The following is an 18378-nucleotide window of genomic DNA, read 5'->3' on the forward strand; positions in this document are numbered from 1 at the left end:
TGGTCACTGTTCATTTCATTAGCATTCCCAACATCCCACTTTTGAATTGAAGAAAACAAGGCTAACAGCAACCGAGTTGCTGGGGAGATGCATTCACTCAGCAGGTGTGAGTGAGATTTATTATACATCTGATTTTTGTTTACTCCTAAGATTGTAACCTTTGCATTCAGTCCTGGCACTTCCACATTGTCAGTTTTCTGCTACGTCAATACCCTCTAAAGTGTTTTGAAAACTCTTTCTTAGTTTTTCTTCCTGAGAAAGTTCAAAGTCAGTTACCTCAGAGTTCTCCAGGTCAGAGGTTGATGTGGCCACTCTGACTCAATCCCTATGTCTTTGGATTACACGGTCATCAAGCCATGATGTCTTTTATTAAGAATTAATTCTGACTAACCTGATTCTTAAAGAGATAAACAACATAATCTCACATAAATGTGGAAATTATAGTAATTAATCAAAGATGGGAGGTAGATTTTTGTTAATCTTATCTTCTAGAATGGGAAAGACAGGAGAAGAGAGGCCAATAAACTTTCTCAAGTTTACAAAGGAAGCCTGTAGTCAGAGCCCCTGTTCAGATCAAAGCCATTGTGCTCCTGGTGATAGATTGCTACTTTATGAGCCACATCTTCTGATAGCCACATTCCTGTGTGGTTTCCTTCTATGTTGATCCTGGGTGCGGTCATACAATTAGCTTTGTGTAATGTTAATTGTCATAGTCCATTTGTATTGCTGTGAAAATACCTGAGGCTGGGTAATTTATAAAGAAAAGAGGTTTATTTGGCTCATGGTTCTGCAGGCTTCCCAAGAAGGATGGGGCCAGCATCTGCTTCCAGTGAGGGCTTCAGGAATGGTGGAAGCTGAGGAGGAGCCAGCATGTGCAGAGATTTTATAGCAAGAGAGGAAGCAAGAGAGAGCATTGGGAAGTGCCAGGCTCTTTTTAACAACTGGCTTTTGTGAAAATTAAAAGAGGAGAACTCACTCACTACCTCCAGTACGACACAAAACCGTGAAGGATCTGCCTCCATGACTCAATCACCACCCATTAGGCTCCTACCTCCAACATTGAGATTAAATGTCAACATGAAGTTTGGAGGGGACAAACACCCAAACTATAGCACTAATGTAAAGTAAGCTGGGGCTTGATAAGTGTTTGCACATTGTGTCATGTTTTTATGGATTGTTAGCTCTTGGAACAGTCTCTCTCTCTCAGAACCCAGCCACCATGCTGAGAGAAGCCCACCTTACCATATTGGGAGGCTATGTGGGGGAAAATCTAGACACAGGGTGACAGCCCCAACAGAGTACCCAGGTGACAGCCAGCACTAACTTGCCATGTGCACGAGACATCTAAGGTGGATCTCCTGGCCACAATCAAACTGTCCCATCTGATACCGTGAGAGACACTTTTAATGGCAAAATCTCCAATTACTTTTGCACCAACCTAATGGTATCTTATGTACCATTTACAAAGGTACGCTCTTGTAGAATTGATCAGCTGACTAAGGTCTATAGTATATGCCACAGGGACAAATTTATCTTTTTAAAGTTCAAGCTCTATGTGATCCTAGACTTTGTGACCAGGTCATATAAACATCATCCACTGATAACTAAGGCAAAAGATGCATAAGTTATTCCAGAAACAGAGAGAAAGAGAAACCAGTATTGCCAGTGAAACTTTTGGCTTCCTCATTGCATACCATGACCCCCTGACATTTTGGAGCTGGAAAATATAAAAGTAAAATTGGTGACATCTCTTAAAAAGCATTTTTTCCCCTCAACTACTCCTGCCCTGTCAATTCCATTATGGTATGATTCAGCTCTCACAATATGCAAATTATTTTCTCATCCTCTCTGCAGTGCTGCTGATAGAGGAACACTCTGGGAATGAAATCCTGGAAGAGGTTTGAGATTCACGAAGGGGATAAAGATGTTGCTGGAGAACGGTGTAGTATTTGTGGACAGAGATGCCGGGGTGTCTCAGAAAGGAGTACGAAGTCATCGGTGATAGTGTGGGGAAAGTTTGTAATTCCCTTTGCAAAGAGCCCCTTCTCTTTTTAAATTCTTTGTATTTAGAGAAGTGCCCTCTCCCTTTACCAGAGAAGTTTAGGAAGGAAATGCAGCAAAGTCAAAATAGTCAATGCACACCTCACAGTGTGAAATGCAAGGTAATGATTGACATATGACAGCCCTCACATGTCAGTTTCCCCTCTGTGATACTGATTTGCAACCTGTGAAGGAGACCCTACTTAAGATGCTCATGGATCAGAGCACAAAGAAAAAAAAAATGTGTGTGATGTTTTATTTGAAGAAGGGAACTTTAGTTCAACTTCTATGGCAGGCAAGAAGAAAGCAGGAAGTCGAACATTAAATGTTGAAACGTTGATGACAGCCTGGGGTGAGTCTAAAAAATGCAGCACATCTGGAGAGCTTATTCTAACTATTAACTGGTTTGTCTGATTCCTCCTCCTTTGTTCCTCACCACTTTATGAGCAGGTTTGAATCTGCTCTCCTTTATTAGGTTAAACCTAGGCACATCTTGTTTGTTTGCACGTGTTCACTGTTTTATTCTGGGTTTGGAGGGGAGTTAGATATCTTACTGGAAAGTTTGTGCTGAAATTTGCTGAGGTCATCTGAGACCCAGAGTGAGGAAGGCACATGGATACTGTTTCTCCTAAAGAGGCTTTGGAGGAGACTTCTGCTTCTTGTGCCAAATAGTCCAATGTGTCAGTGACTGATTTGGGAAGAAACATTAAAAGGATATTTCCCAGTGTTTTGGAAGACCGAAGAATTTGAGACCAACCTGGGCAACATAGTGAGATTCCATGTCTACAAAAAAAAAAAAAAAAAAAAAAAAAAAAACCACAAAAGTTCACTAGGCATAGTGCCACTTGCCTATAGTCTCAGCTACTTGGTAGCTAAGATGGAGGATCATTTGAACCCAGGAGTTTGAAGCTGCAGTGAGCCATGATCACACCACTGCACTCTAGCCTGGGTGACAGAACAAGACCCTGACTCTTAAAAACAAAAACAAAAGAATACCACTAGTTACTGAATTCAAATAGGTTTACAGAAGGTGAATTCAGCATAGTGTAACACATGCTTGGAGGGAGAAGTGATGTGGCAGTTTCTTGGGCTACTACTTTTTTCAACTTGCAAGAAAGCAGCTTACAAATTGTAATTTAATCTAAAATACAGAATTCTGAGTCTTTGCCAGTTCGTGTTGGATTAGTATTTCATTGCAGTAAATTTCAAAGTAAATCAAACTCAATTTAATATGTCTTTATTGAGTACCTACCAAGTACTTGGCACTAGGATCAGCTCAAGGAATACAAGGACGGATGTATCGCAACCCCAAGATCAGAGGTTTTTCTGGCTTTACATGTAAGTCCAGATGAGGCATGTTAATGTTGAACTGGATTGTGACTCTACCTGCATTCACCAGACTGTATCTAGTGTAAAATTCCTTTCAACCATATATTTCTATGTAATCTCATGAGGTGGTTCACCTGAGCTTAGGAGCAAGTCTATGCCCAGGCTTCAATGGCATCTTCCTGCCTACCATTGCCCCTGCTGCAAAAGACTCTAGCACCTTCCTGATGCTGTCACTGCTATCCTCATGAGCAGCACCATCAATGCCCTACACCTCAGCATACCAGTGTGTCCCAGGCACTGTGGCCAAGTAGAAGAATGTAGGAGAATGCCTCCCTTGTGTTTAGAGAGGGTCCTAGGTAGGACAATTTATGCCTCAACAATTAAATAAAACATCATCACCAGGTTTTACTTTTTGCACTGCTCCATCATCCTCTTACCACCATTCTCTCCTACTCCATGACCCAATATGGATCCTCAAGGCCAGACTAATGACGTATTAATCCACCAGAAACCACATTGTATTCAGAATCACTAATTCTCTCCAGCAACTCAGCTCTGAAACTGATCCCTTCCTGCCAAGCTGTTCCTTCCCTTTGAAAAGGTTTCCCTCAATGTTCCTCTATCTCAGTTCTTGAATGAATGTATTCCTGGCAGATCCACTGACCAGACTTTCAGATATGCTTAGACATGGGTAAGTTGCCTAGGCATGTTTGAATTGCTCGTACACAGTAATGTGTACTTTATTTGGGTCCTGCATGGAGTCTTATGTAGCATCTACTTCTTTATGTAGCATCTTTCTAGCATCTACTTCTCTATGACCCTTGCCCCCCCTTGTCAGATACCATTTCTCCATGCTTGTCCACATGCCTCTTACCTTCTGTCCAACTCTGTGGAGTTATGGAGATGCCTGTCTGTGCTGTGTACTGTCTTACCTCTGTATATTTGCACATGATACTTTCCTTGATCACATGTCTTCCCCTTCTCTACTTGACAAGCACTTATTTATTCATACAGACTCTTCTGAAATTCTTCTTACTCTCTCACACTTGTTTCATCACAGACAATCTGATTTTTGCTTTCATAGTACCTTGTGCCCACATTTATGTATCACTGAGGCCATTACAGTCTAAGTGTATTTTTACTTGCTTATACTCTTCTTTGAATTCTGAACTTCTCAAGGGCAAAAACAAAAACAAAAACAAAAAACCTGTCTTATTGTTTTATTCCCAATACCTGGCACAAAAGTTGACACGATGAAAATGTGGTCAATAGTTGTCAAATGATTTCAAGATAGATGTTCATGTTTATATCAAAAAACAATAACAATAAATGTACCTGGAATCATTAGTGATACATGTTGAAAGAAATTGTCCCTCTCTCCTCTGGGAGCTGCATGAATGAACATGAATGTGGAAATGCACATTTGGACTTTTGATTTTAACTCAGATAGAGGCTAATATCCAGAATCAGAGGGTTTATTCTAACACCCTCAAGGATGGCAGGGCAAAAATTGAACATAGGTATCTGCCTTTTAAGACTATCTCCTCTTTGAAGCTCTATAAAAACTATGCAAATCCCTCTTAGCAAATTATATTTTATTGTTAACCACTTTGTGTAAATAAACTTAGAATAGAAGCAGACATGGGGTATGTTGAAATAATCACAAGAAACTTCATTGAAACCTCTTAGAGAAATGACCACAACTGGTGAAAAAACAAATAAAACCAACCACAAAAATGATAAGTCAAAACAAAACAGAATAAAACAAGAAAAACTGAAAGCAAAGCTTTAATGGCATTTTCACAGGAACTAAGGTTTCACTAAGGCTGTCACTTATAATAATGTCAGATTATAATGGCTGTTGGGATTTTCCTTTTCCGATGGTGGGAATCTGAGGTTCTGGGAAGCTCATTTCTCCAAGATACAGTCTAGAAAACATGGTGCTATCTTCAGTCTGGTTGGTGTTGGAAGTCAAATTTCCAAACCCAAACTCCCAAATACATTGACACTTATGGCTCTTAACAAAGGCTGGCTGTTCATTTTTACATATTTCTACACATTCCTCCTGTCTTCAAATCGTGTTATTTATATCAGTCAAATTTATATTCTCAAATCCCAGATGATGCAATTTTGCTCAAGTTCTTTAGAGAACTCATTATATCATATGCCCTTTAAAAGAAAAATAAAGGCACATCAGTTGCTCATTTTGTTGCTGAACTTAAGTTGGAATAAGACAATTCATTTTGCTAAATGTGTGAATCACGATATCTGTTAATCCTAAAACATGTTCTGCAAAAAATGACTTTCTGTATCTATGTAAAGAAATGGTGTCACATAAAGGATTACTTTATTTTTAACTTTTTATTATGGAAACTTTCCAACATACGTAAGAGAAGACATAGTAGTAGAAATAAATTTGCATATAACCATCAGCCAGCCTCAAGAATTATCAACTCATAACCAATCTAGTTTCATCTCTATCCCTGCTTACTATTCCCTTCACACATACATTATTTCGAAGCAAATCTAAGATATACATTTCATGCATAAATATAGGTATGCATAAATAATTACTTTAAATATTATGAATCCAGTTTTTTTTCAGTTCACCTAGACTTAAAGGAGAGGGAAAAGTTTTGGTCCAAATTACTTGAGTTAACTTGTTTACTTCCTGTCAGTAATATAGGAAGTTTATTTCTATTTCAATTGATGTTTTCATTCCGTTTGATGTATCAACCAATATAAAAAAGAGTTCTATAATGAATAACAAACCTTATGTAATGCCTTAGTTTTCTTCATGTTGCTATAAAGGAATACCTGAGACTAGGTCGTTTATAAAGAAAAGAGGTTTATTTGACTATGGCTCTTCAGGCTGTTCAGCAAGCATGGCACCAGTATTTGCTTATGGTAGGGGCCACAGGAAGCTTCCACTAATGGTGCAATGCAAAGGGGAGCCTACCTGTACGGAGATCACATGGCAAGAAGGAAAGCAAGAGAGAGAGAAGGGGGAGATGTCAAGTTCTTTTAACAACCAGTTCTCCTGAGAACTGTATTAGTCTGTTCTCACGCTACTAATAAAGACATACCAACTCTGGGTAATTTATAAAGAAGAAGATATTTAATGGACTCACAGTTCCACATGACTGGGGAGGCCTCACAATCATGGTGGGAGGCGAAAGGCACTACTTGCATGGCAGCAGACAAGAGAGAATGAGAGTCGAGCAAAAGGGGAAACCCCTTATAAAACCATCAGATCTCATGAGACTTATTTACTACCACAGGAAGAGTACGGGGGAAACCCTCCCATGATTCAGTTTTCTCCCACTGGGTCCCTCCCACAACATGTGGGAATTATGGGAGCTACAATTCAAGATGAGATTTGGGTGGGGACACAACCAAACCGTATCAGGAACGAATGGAGCAAGAACGCACTCACTCTCTCCTCCCCAGGGAGGGTATTAATCTATTCATGAAAGATCCTCCCCCATGACCCAAACATCCAAGCATTCTCCCCTGGCCCCCCAAATCTCATGTTCTTCTCACATTACAAAATACAATCATTCCTTCCTAATAGTTCCTAAAATTCTTAACTTGTTCTAGCATCAACCTAAAAGTCCAAAGTCCGATGTCTCATCTAAGACTCGAGGCAAATTTCTTATGGCTCTGAGCCTGTAAAATCAAAAACAAATTATTTACTTCCAAGATAACGGTTACACAAGCATTGAGTAAACATGTCCATTTCAACTTTAGGTCAGTTTTCTTGCCACTGTATCTAATTATTGGCTGTTAAAAGCAGTCACACCACTTCTTGATGGCTTTGCTGTTTAAAAATTTATTCCATTGTATACTCTAGGTCACCTCTCTTACTTTAGCCTTCCATGGAGCCCTAGTTTATAAACACAATGCAGCCAAGGTTTTTGCTATGATGTAACAATGTTAACCTTTGCTCCAGTTTCCAATAATTTCCTCATTTCCATCTAAAATCTCATCAGAATGGCCTTTACTATCTCTGTCTCTGTTTCTATCAGCATTTTGATTGCAACCAACCACTTAACCAGTTTCTAAAAAGTTTCAAACTTTCCCTCATCTTCCTGTGTTCTTCTGAGCCCTCCAAACTCTTCCAGACTCTGCTTCCACATTTTCAGGTATCTTTATAGCAACACCCCAATCCTCCATACAAATTTTCTGTCCTAGTCTGTTTACTGTTGTTATAAAGGAATACCCGAGGCTGGGTAATTTGTAAAGAAAAGAGGTTTATTTAGCTCATGGTTCTACAGGCTCTGCAAAAGGTATGGCACTAGCATCTACTTCTGATGAGGACCTCAGGAAGCTTTCACGCATAATGGAAAGTGAAAGGGAGCCAGTGTGTGCAGAGATCACATGTCTAGAGAGGAAGCATGAGATAAGGGAGGGAGGTGCCAGATTCTTTTTAACAACCAGCTCTCATGGAAACTAATAGAGTGAGAACTCACTCACTTCCTCCTACCCCAAGGGAAGGCATTAATCTATTCATGAAGGATCCAGTCCCATGATTCAAACACCCCATCTTGGCCAGATTGGTCTTGCGCTCCTGACCTCGTGATCCACCCGCCTCGGCCTTCCAAAGTGCTGGATTACAGGTGTGAGCCACCATGCCTGGCCTCCTTTTCTATTGTGAAATCTTTGCCTTTTTCTTAGACTTCTTATTAGTTTTCTCTACTTTATTTTCAAACATTCTATAAAATCTTAAAATTTTCATTTCCATATTTTCATTCTTGTTGGTTGAGAATTCCTTGAAAAATTATTTTCTTGATTCAAGTAATTTTCTCTTATCTCCCTGATCATATGTGTGGGAGTGCATGTATTTAATTTTTCATGCTACACATTGCCTTGTTCCTTCTGAGTTCTTTCTCTGTTTTTTGTTTGTTTGTTTTTTGTTCTTGTTTTGTTTTGTTTTTGTTTTGCCTTTTGATTTATTGTGGGGATTTCCACAAATAACAAGTGATCCACTATTCATTCCTAAATAAGAAGCGTTACTAACATGTTGAGTATAAGCCACGTCCATAGGAGGATTTGTGAAATGGTAAACTGAATTGCAGGCAAATTGAGCAGAGATCCAGAAGCTATTCTGGGGGCTGCCAGAATGCTAATATCCCTAGGTCTTCTCTCTTGGATCACTCTACTTAGCCAATTTAGAATGTATCAGCTTCTTCCCTTGGGGTTTTGAGCCTACACTTTGGAACTAAGTGAGAGAGGAGGATAAAGGGATTTACTGTTCCATAAATACATAATTGTTTACTGAATTCTCTTGTTTGTGATTTGAATGGCACTACACCCGCCCTCACCTGGGCATGGCATCTGGGCATACAGAACTTTAAAAGGCTCTTTTTCCTCAGAATAATCTTTATCTTTTGCTGTAGTTGAAGGAATGAGAGAAGAAAGGAGGAAACCTGGAATCTAGTTCCTTCTTGCAGAGAGTCTTAATTATTTTTTCTGCTTTTAAGATCCGTTCCTCACTTTGCTTTCAGAGATACAGGGTGTTTCCAATTCCTAAGCTTTCTGCATTCCATTTCATTGATCATTTTGCTTATTTTTAGAAGTCCTTTTCTTTATAGCATTTAGGGCTCTTTATCTGTGGTCATCTTCTCATTGTTTTCTGTGTTCTTTTAGGTAGCTTTCTGTGTAGAATAGAAATAGACACATGGTGATAGTTACCATATTAAAACAAAAATCTTTTTGATACATTTCCAAATCTCCATGTTATTTTATTATCTTATTCCTTTTCAAGTGTTCTCCAGTGTAGCGTACACTATTCATTTCTGCATCTTTCACCTACTGATTTTAGTCACTTTTCTCAAACTCGCTGTATTAGACCAATCAACTTGCTGCTCTCATGATAGTTTGCTTCTGTGCTTTGCTTACGCTTCGTCTGTTGACTTCTGAGACGATTCAACATGGGTACTGCTTTTTATAAGCAGGTTTTGGGGGAGTTAGTTTCAAGTTTACGTCTTTTGGGGTCCTCCTTGTTTTTAAATCAGTTTTTATGTTAGTTTTTAGCTAAGAGTCTTCTCCACATTGTTAGAATTCCAGTTGCCTGCAGGGCCTCTACGTTCACCTAAGCCTAGGCACGTGGTTTAATTGCAGGGCATATGGCTGTTTGGAGAATGCAGATTTTGTGGACCGGACAACTTTTCCCAGATTCCAAGCTTTGTGCACAGAGTATGTTTTTAGCTGCCAGCCCCCTCCACTTCATCCAGCACAGGGTCTGGGGCTTTGACACCCAGGAAGTGGACAAGGGCGATATACATTAAGCTCCTAAGGCGCACATGTAGACTCCTTGCCTCCTCAATCACTGGGCTTCAACTCTGACTTACTGCTTGAGGTATGAATTTGCTCTTCTACGGCATCTGGACAATAACTTTCCTGTGCTTTCAAACTCGGATACTTTTTTCTCATATTTTATCTAACTTTTTTACATTGTGAAAGAGAGGAAGAACAAGAGGGAGGGAGAACCCAGAGCCCTCATTTTATAACTATTGAGCTGCTCAGTGTGTGTGCACGCATGTGTGTGTACATACACACACAATTTCTTTCTGTGCTTTGAGGCATTTCACCTGGTGGCTCCTAAGCCTAAAGAAGCTTTAAGACAGCTCACAGGTTTTGTAAGTGGGAAGGAGAAAGTACTCCCACTTCAGGGTCAAGTGATCACATCAAAGCACCCTGAGCACAAGAGAAAGTGGGCATGTCTATTACTAACACAAACAGAGGCTCACAGAAGTTCCCCTAACAATATACCTTCCTCCTAGGCTACTCACACTATGAAATCCCGCTCAGACTGAGTCTTCTTTTATTTCTGAAGGCAACTACTTTTAATCTGATGTCTCTCACTAGATAGACTTTAGGGGGTTATGCCAAACTATATGGATATGGGATTTATTTCAGGTGAAATAATCTAGAGTGTTTATCTTCTGATAGTATACAAATCATCGTAGTGATAAAATATACTTAGGCTTATTTATCATTTTTATGCTTTGATTTTTCAAACATCTCAAGAGGGGTAGTGAGCTCCCAGGGACAAGAACAGGATCTGCTGTCTCTTTATCCCCATTCTAACACAGGATCTGGCACTGCTTCAATGAATAATAAGTATCTGTTGAATGAATGCATGAAAAGAAAAGTGGTAGAGTGCTAGAAAGTGGCACTGCTTCGAAAGGGGTATGTTGGATGGAGTGGCCCAGAAAGGAAACTCAATGACTGGGATTTTAGAGATAAATCCATTTGTCTTTACAATATGTCACTTGGCTGAAAACAGTTAACCAAAGAACAAAAGAAAATTAATTATTAAAATCCCTAGCTGAGTAACTTTTCATAAATATTTCGCAAACATAAACAATGACAAAACGTCTATGCTCTTATGCAGTAGAGGTAATAGAGATTAATACAGATCTAAATTGTGTGCTATTGAGCATCAGAGCAGGAAAAGAAGCCAGAGATATTCCACACATGGCCTCCTCTATTAACCTATTTAAAAATAATGGGGCAAAAAATTTGATCACAATTTTCAGATCAACTTCCCACCAGGCCTCCAGGGAGCCTCCAATTTTATCCCATCTCCATTATGCTTTGTAGAAAGACACATGACTTCTTTGTCTCTCAAAATAAGAACCAGGCTTCTTGGACAGATGATGCAAGAAGGCAATTATGGGCACACCAATTGCTTCCACAGCTTGGAAGAGAAGTCCCTGATACACAAACATGCTGCTCTGCTCTTCAAAAAGCCTCTCAATCTGGAAGGAAGATCACTTGAGCCCGGGTGTTCAAGGCTGCAGTGGGTTACACTGTTGCCACTGCACTCCATCCTGGGTGACAGACCGAGATTCTGTCTCAATCAATCAATCAATCAATCAATGCCTCTCAATTTGGACTGTGATTGCATAAGCCCTTTCCCCATCTCCAACGGATTTTATAGTTGGAAGGGAAGGGACATTTGAACAGATATTGGGACAAATTGAAGCAGGATTTTTGAGAAAATGCAGTTACAACTTTAGTATAATATCCTCCCGGCCAATCTAGTGGGGGCACAGTAAAAATAGATGAAGTGGCCCGCGCAGTGCTAAGTGGCTTCAGTCACTCGTGTTTTTTCAAATATTTATACTAGGTTTCCAGAGCAGTGTCTGCTGCCAATCACAGCGGTTCACTGAGGAGGAACTCTGAAAGAGAAAGTAAATTGTATGCTAATTATCTTAGTTGGAGATAGGTGGGGAAGGAATGCATGGCAGGGAAGGTCAAGGGGATATATTAATAAATAAGTAAATTTCCTAACAAGTAAAATATGTCTTTTGAAAGCTTCCAGATTAGATTATCTGTAGAGATTTCCAGAATGCCCCTGCCCCTGTGGAATATTCTACCATTTCTCTAACATCCTTATTTCCTATAGTAAATTCATAAAACAGAAGTTCATCTCTGAAATGAAGTCAGCATTCACAGCAAAGAAAACCCAAAGCTGCTTAAAATTGTCCGGAACTTTGGAAACACACCCAGAACTACTCAGGAAAGTACAAGTCATTGTTCCCATCTTGCCGGTTTTGCAAAATGGCTCATGTTCCTCCAGCATCTTAAATTATCTTTCCAGTAAGGGTGCTGGTCAAGTAGTACAAGTCAAAGACAAAGGGCTGGTCACAAGCACATTTTGAAACAGGTTAAACTTGCTTCTGGAGTAGTCTCTTTTTTCTGTGGAGCTCTGACCTTGCTGGGTTCCTGAGCCTCTGCTTTCCATAACCTAACTGGTAGCCTTGTCTTCCTCCCCTTCAGTCTCACTCCAGCTCAACAAACCTGGGCTGCCTTGGGCCAATCTCACATTCACAACAACATTAGCGATGTATATTTCTAGGGTTCAGTGATACTTACATTTCTGCATTTAAGATTTCAGACTCTTTGAGAGGCCAAAGTGGGTGGATCACTTGAGGTCAGGAGTTCTGAGACCAGCCTGGCCAACAGGGCGAAACCCAGTCTCTACTAAAAATACAAAAACTAGCCGGTTGTGCTGGCGTGCACCTGTAAGATGCATGGGAGGCTGAAGCATAATAATTGCTTGAACCTGGGAAATGGAGGTTGGAGTGAGCTGAAATCACACCAATGCACTTCAGCATGGGTGATGGGGTGAGACTCTGTTTCAAAATAAAATAGAATAAAATAAAATAAAGATCTCAGACTCTATTTGGCTCCCAACCCTTCAATCAATTGTAATTTATTAGTTCGGTGATCTTGGGGGCAACCACAAAGCTTCAATAAGTCATGTTTTCTTACTGCAAAATGCAGATTATAACTATATTTCTGGAAATTACTTTGAAAATTAATTGCACAAATGTGTGAGGTATGAAATGTTGTTCTAATGCATGGTCAATACTCAATAAATATGAGAGGTCTTCAAGAAGTTCATGGAAAATGTGTATTATGGAAAAAACTATCCATTGGCCCAAAAAGTTTTGCACCAAAATAATCTCATACTAACTTGTTATAACATGTCTAAATAGGACCTAGATTGAGGCACTAAGAAGGATAAGACATCACTTTGGAAAGAGCTTCTCTCAGAGCAACGTGAATTCGGCTATAATTGAAGCAAGAACAAACATCATATTTATGATGAAGCATGGGTGGAAGAATGGCGAAATAATTGATGCTTTAAAAAAAGTTTATGGGACTAGGTCCCAAAGAAACCAACAGTTTAAAAATGAATAACTTGTTTTAAGAAGGGACAAGACCACTTTGGGGGACCGAGACGGGTAGATCACGAGGTCAGGAGATGGAGACCATCCTGGCTAACACAGTGAAACCCCGTCTCTACTAAAAAAATACAAAAAACTAGCCAGGCGAGGTGGTGGGTGCCTGTAGTCCCAGCTACTCGGGAGGCTGAGGCAGGAGAAGGGTGTAAACCCGGGAGGCGGAGCTTGCAGTGAGCTGAGATCCGGCCACTGCACTCCAGCCTGGGCGACAGAGTGAGACTCCGTCTCAAAAAAAAAAGAAGGGGCAAGACAATGTTAAAGATGAAGCCTGCAGCGGCAAACCATCCACAACAATTTTTGAGGAAAAAAATGAATCTTGTTCATGCCTGAATTGAGGAGAAACAATGATTAACAGCAGAAACAATAGCCAAGGCCACAGACATCTCGATTGGTTCAGGTTACACAATTCTGACTGAAAAATTAAAGTTGAGCAAACTTTCCTTTCAGTGGGTGCCAAAACCATGCACTCAGATGAGCTACAGACAAGAGCAGAGCTTTCAATGGAAGTTTTAAGCAAGCAGGATCAAGATCCTGGAGGATTTCTTTGAAAAATTGTAGCAGGAGATGGAATATGGCTTTACCAATATGATTCTGAAGACTAAGCACAATCAGAGCAATGGCTACCAAGAGGTAGAAGTGGCCCAGCCACAGCAAAAGTGGACCAGTCAAGAGCAAAGGTCATGGCAACCACTTTGTGGGATGCTCAAGGCATTTTGCTTGTTGACTTTCTGGAGGGCCAAAGAATGATAGCATCTCCTTATTATGAGAATATTTTGAGAAAGCCAAAGTTTTAGCAGAAAAATGTCTAAGAAAGCTTCAACAGAAGATCTTTCATGACCACAACAATGCTCCTGCTCATTTCTCCCACCAAAAAAGGGTAATTTTGTGAGAGTTTCTATGGGAAATCATAAGGCAGCCACCTTACAGTCATATTTGGCTCCTTCTGACTTCTTTTGGTTTCCTAATCTTAAAAATATCTTTAAAGGGAACTCATTTTTCTTTAGTTAATTATGTTTAAAAGACTGCATTGACATGGTTAAATTCCCAGGACCTTCTGTGCTTTAGGAATGGACTAAGTGGCTGGCATCATTGCTTACAAAAGTATCTTGAACTTGATGGAGTTTACATTGAAAACTAAAGTTTATATTTTTAATTTCATTATTGCACTCAAATTTTCCACAAAATTTTTGAAGGCCCATTATAGTACTATTGTTACTATTGTTATAGTCTAAATAATATTTAACCCAAACAAGAGATTTCATAATGATAGGTCCTTATAAATCATTAAGAGAAACAGGATGAAAAAAAATTTGTCATAGGTTAACTCTGTTTTTCTATCTATCTGTCTATCTATCATCTATCTATCTATCTATCTATCTATCTATCTTCATCATCATCATCATCATCATCTATATGTCTATATCTACAATAGGGGCACATGAGAAGATAATGGGTAAGATTTAAAGTTGAAAATGTCTCCATTTCTAGGGTGCATGATTTTCAGCAATATGAACAACATTACCTATATGAGCCATGGGTGTGCATTTATAGTATCTCCAATTTTAATGACTTTAGTCATTGAATTCATTTATTCACCCCATCATTCAATCAATATTTAATGAGAGCCACTAAGTGCCAGGGCTTGGTTTAGATGATGGAGTCATAGGAAATAATAGCCTATGGTTCTTGACTTTAAAAAATTCATGGTTCCACTATGAAGCCAACAACTCAATAAAAAAATTCAAGATGAGTCCAGTATTAAATGAACTTGTTAATGCTTGTTAACATCTTTCTATGTAGAATCTGACCCACTCCCAATGGCCTCACAAATAATTCTTGAGAAGATATTCTTGTTAAGTGGCTCAGTCTCCCCAAAGGGATGTTAACAAAACATTTCTCACTGGGGCCTACGACTACTTGTAGTAGCCCCACACACATCTGTAAGGAATAAAGGTTCATTCAAGAGAATTGTTTAAAAAGCACATAGACTATGAATTCTAACAGTTTTCTAAAACCTATTCTTTATTTGAGCCTGATCAACAGAGAATGAGGAATATGGACTCCATCACTGTCATTATCAATAAGTTCTAAACCTTAATATTTGTTCTTGCTCTGGTATCACTGGCCCTCACTTAGGAATGTGATTTTAAAAATCCTAGCAAAACCGTTATTAGATCAATTAAAAAATATATTGAGGTTGCACCTTGGCCTATTCTCTTTTTGCTACAATTTCAGTATTGTATCATGCTTTTCAGTGTGCAAACATCCATCTTTAAAAAACTAAATATGCTCCCTTGTTACATATCACTCTCCAGATCTAGTACTTTTTTGACCATCTTTTAACCAACTCCATCCCATACAGTCTGGCTTTTAGTCCTACCACTAAATGGAAAGACATGATTTAAAGCATCAGTTAAATCATTTATGTTACTCACTCTCTTATGTTATGTATTCACTCACTCTCTTTCTCTTGAAACACCCTCTTGTCTCCACTCTTGGCCTTCCTGGTAGCTCTCTCCTCTTTTCCCTCCGTTATTGGTCTCCATTGTTGGGGTTTGTCCCTCTATCTGACCTCTTTACTGATTGCTGGGGATTCAGTCCTTGATCTCTTCTAATGTTACCCTTCTCACTAGGTGATCTCATCTGTTCCCATGGATTGAAGCACTGTATTCAATGATTTCTTTTTAAGAAACTAAATGTATGTCTGCAACTTGGAATTCTCTCCGAACTTTAGATACTTATCTCACTCCCTCGCACACACCGTCAACATTTAAATGGCTCTTGAATGTCTCACACTTAAGCAGCTCTAAAATAATTATTTATTTCTCCTTTATCAGATATACATATTTTTAAACATCCTGGCTTCCCTGTCTTGGTAAATGATTCCACCATTTTCTTCATTACCCAAACCATAAACCCAGTAGTTACTCTTGATTCCTTCTTTTCTCTCCATTTTATTCCTAATTTATCAGGCATATTTTATGGACTCTACTTTCAACATACAGGGCACATTGGTCTACTCTTTTGACTCTCCAATGCCAGCAGAGGGGTCAGAACTCGTCGACTCCCAAATGGAATCCCACAACTGGACGCTGCTTCCAGTCGGCTTCTTCTTAATACATTCCCTACAAAGCAGATGTGTTATTAAAAGAATTGAATCTTATCACTGTTACCAAGTGAAGAATGACTTGGTTTATAAACTTAGAAAAAAGAGCTTGATGACTCATAAAGGGTTTTAGCCTGCAGGGTGGTCATTCTAACAGGCTGGGACACATAGCCTCCAGCCAGAAGGCAAAAACAGACACTTTGAGGGAGAGGAAATGGGGAGAAATTTATGCTGAGTAGGGTAGCCAAATATACATATTCAAAAAGCTGGGAGGAGTCATGAATATTTATGAAAGGAGAAATATGTGAATGTGCAATTCGGCTTCATGTCCCTTCGTGGGTCCCATGTTCAAAAAAATGGCAGCATTAGCATGATCTGAGAGTGGAATTTTCTGGCCTCTGACATCAAAAGATGAAGCAGAAGACATTAAAACCCTTACTGCGCATTCTCCCTAGACTGCCTAGAGCCACTCACTGGTCTCTTATTATCAGGAAAAAAGGAGGGGCAGTGTCAAGCAGTTGGTTAGTATCAGTAGTGGAGCCTTTTGAAAGGGCTGGTTTCTGTTGGACCCTTAGGAGAGAAAGGCTAACCATTGTTAGAGAAGGAGGGGATATCAGGAGGCGGATCCGACCTACCATTTTGCCATGGCCTAGAAATCAGTTTTCAAGGTTACTCTAGGATGTCCTTGACCAAGGATTGTTCATTCAGTCAGTTGTGGGGCTTAGGATCTTATTTTTAGTTTACACTCTACTCCTTAAATATTCTAATAGTTCTTGTCCTTCTGGCATAACCTCTGAGTATTTTATCTTGGCCTACAATGCCGTGAATGATTTCTCTTCAGCCTAATCTTGATCTATTCCAGTCTTTTAATTCCTCTAGCTGACCCAGTACTTTCCTGTCTTCAGCTTTTGCAGAAGCTCCCGTCTATGCCTGAAATGTTCTCACCCTGACTCTTCACATCTTTTGCGTATCAACTCAAATGCCACCTTTCATAGAGGCACTTCATCAGTACCCATCTAAAAAGAGCCCACGTTATTCCTTATTCCACCCATTCTTTATGTCTGAATCATCGTTCTGAACATTCAGTGGATTTTTTTTACTGATAACTCAATCTTTTCTTTCACTCTTGAAAATTGTTGTTTCTTTCATTATTTCCTTTCCTCAGTATTTCCTCAATATTTCTGTTCTTTCTGAAGTTTTATTGAATAGATATTATACTTCCTACACTTGTCTTTCTTAACATTTAATTTTCCTCATGCTAGCACTTGGTGTTTTTTTCCTTTTTAATCTGTTTTGAGAAATTTTCTGGGCCCTATGTTTTAGACAAAAATTTAGTTTCTGGCAATTTCTATTTTACTATTTTCTTTTTTTTTTGTAACTATATTTTTAATAGTGTCAATAGCTTTTCCTTATTTTTAATTCTCTTTCATAACACTGTGTTCTTACTTTCTGTATTAAATAGTTTCTTAAACCTTTCTCTTTTTTTTTTCATTTTCAACTCTTATTTTAGGTTCGGGGGTACATATGCAGTATATGGTTAAAATGCATGTCGCTAGAGTTTGATGTACAAATGACTTTGTCACCCAGGTAGTAAGCATACCCTCACACTCCCACAGCCCTCCACCCTCAAGTAGACCCCAGTGTCTGTTGTTTGCTTCTTGGTGTCCATGTGTTCTCAGTGTTTAGCTCCCACTTATAAGTGAGAATATGTTATATTTGGTTTTCTGTTCCTGCATTAATTTGCTTAGGATAATGGCCTCCAACTGCATCTATGTTGCCACAAAGGGCATGATTTCATTTTTTATGACTATACAGTAGTCCATGTTGTATACGTACCACATTTTCTTTACTCAGTCCACCATTGATGGGCATTGATTTCATGTCTTTGCTATTGTGAATTGTGCTACAATGAATATGCAAGTGAACGTGTCTTTTTGGTAGAACAATTTATTTTACTTTGGGTATATACCCAGTAATGGAATTGCTGGGTCAAATGGTAATTCTGTTTTTTAAGTTTTTTGAGAAATCTCCAAACTGCTTTCCACAGTTGCTGAACAAATTAACATTCCCACTAGCAGAGAATGTGTTCCCTTTTCTCTGAAACCTTGCAACAGCTGTTATTTTTTAACTTTTTAATAATAG

The sequence above is a fragment of the Chlorocebus sabaeus genome, chromosome 29, assembly GCF_047675955.1.
Source record: "Chlorocebus sabaeus isolate Y175 chromosome 29, mChlSab1.0.hap1, whole genome shotgun sequence".
In the NCBI taxonomy this organism is placed as follows: domain Eukaryota; kingdom Metazoa; phylum Chordata; class Mammalia; order Primates; family Cercopithecidae; genus Chlorocebus; species Chlorocebus sabaeus.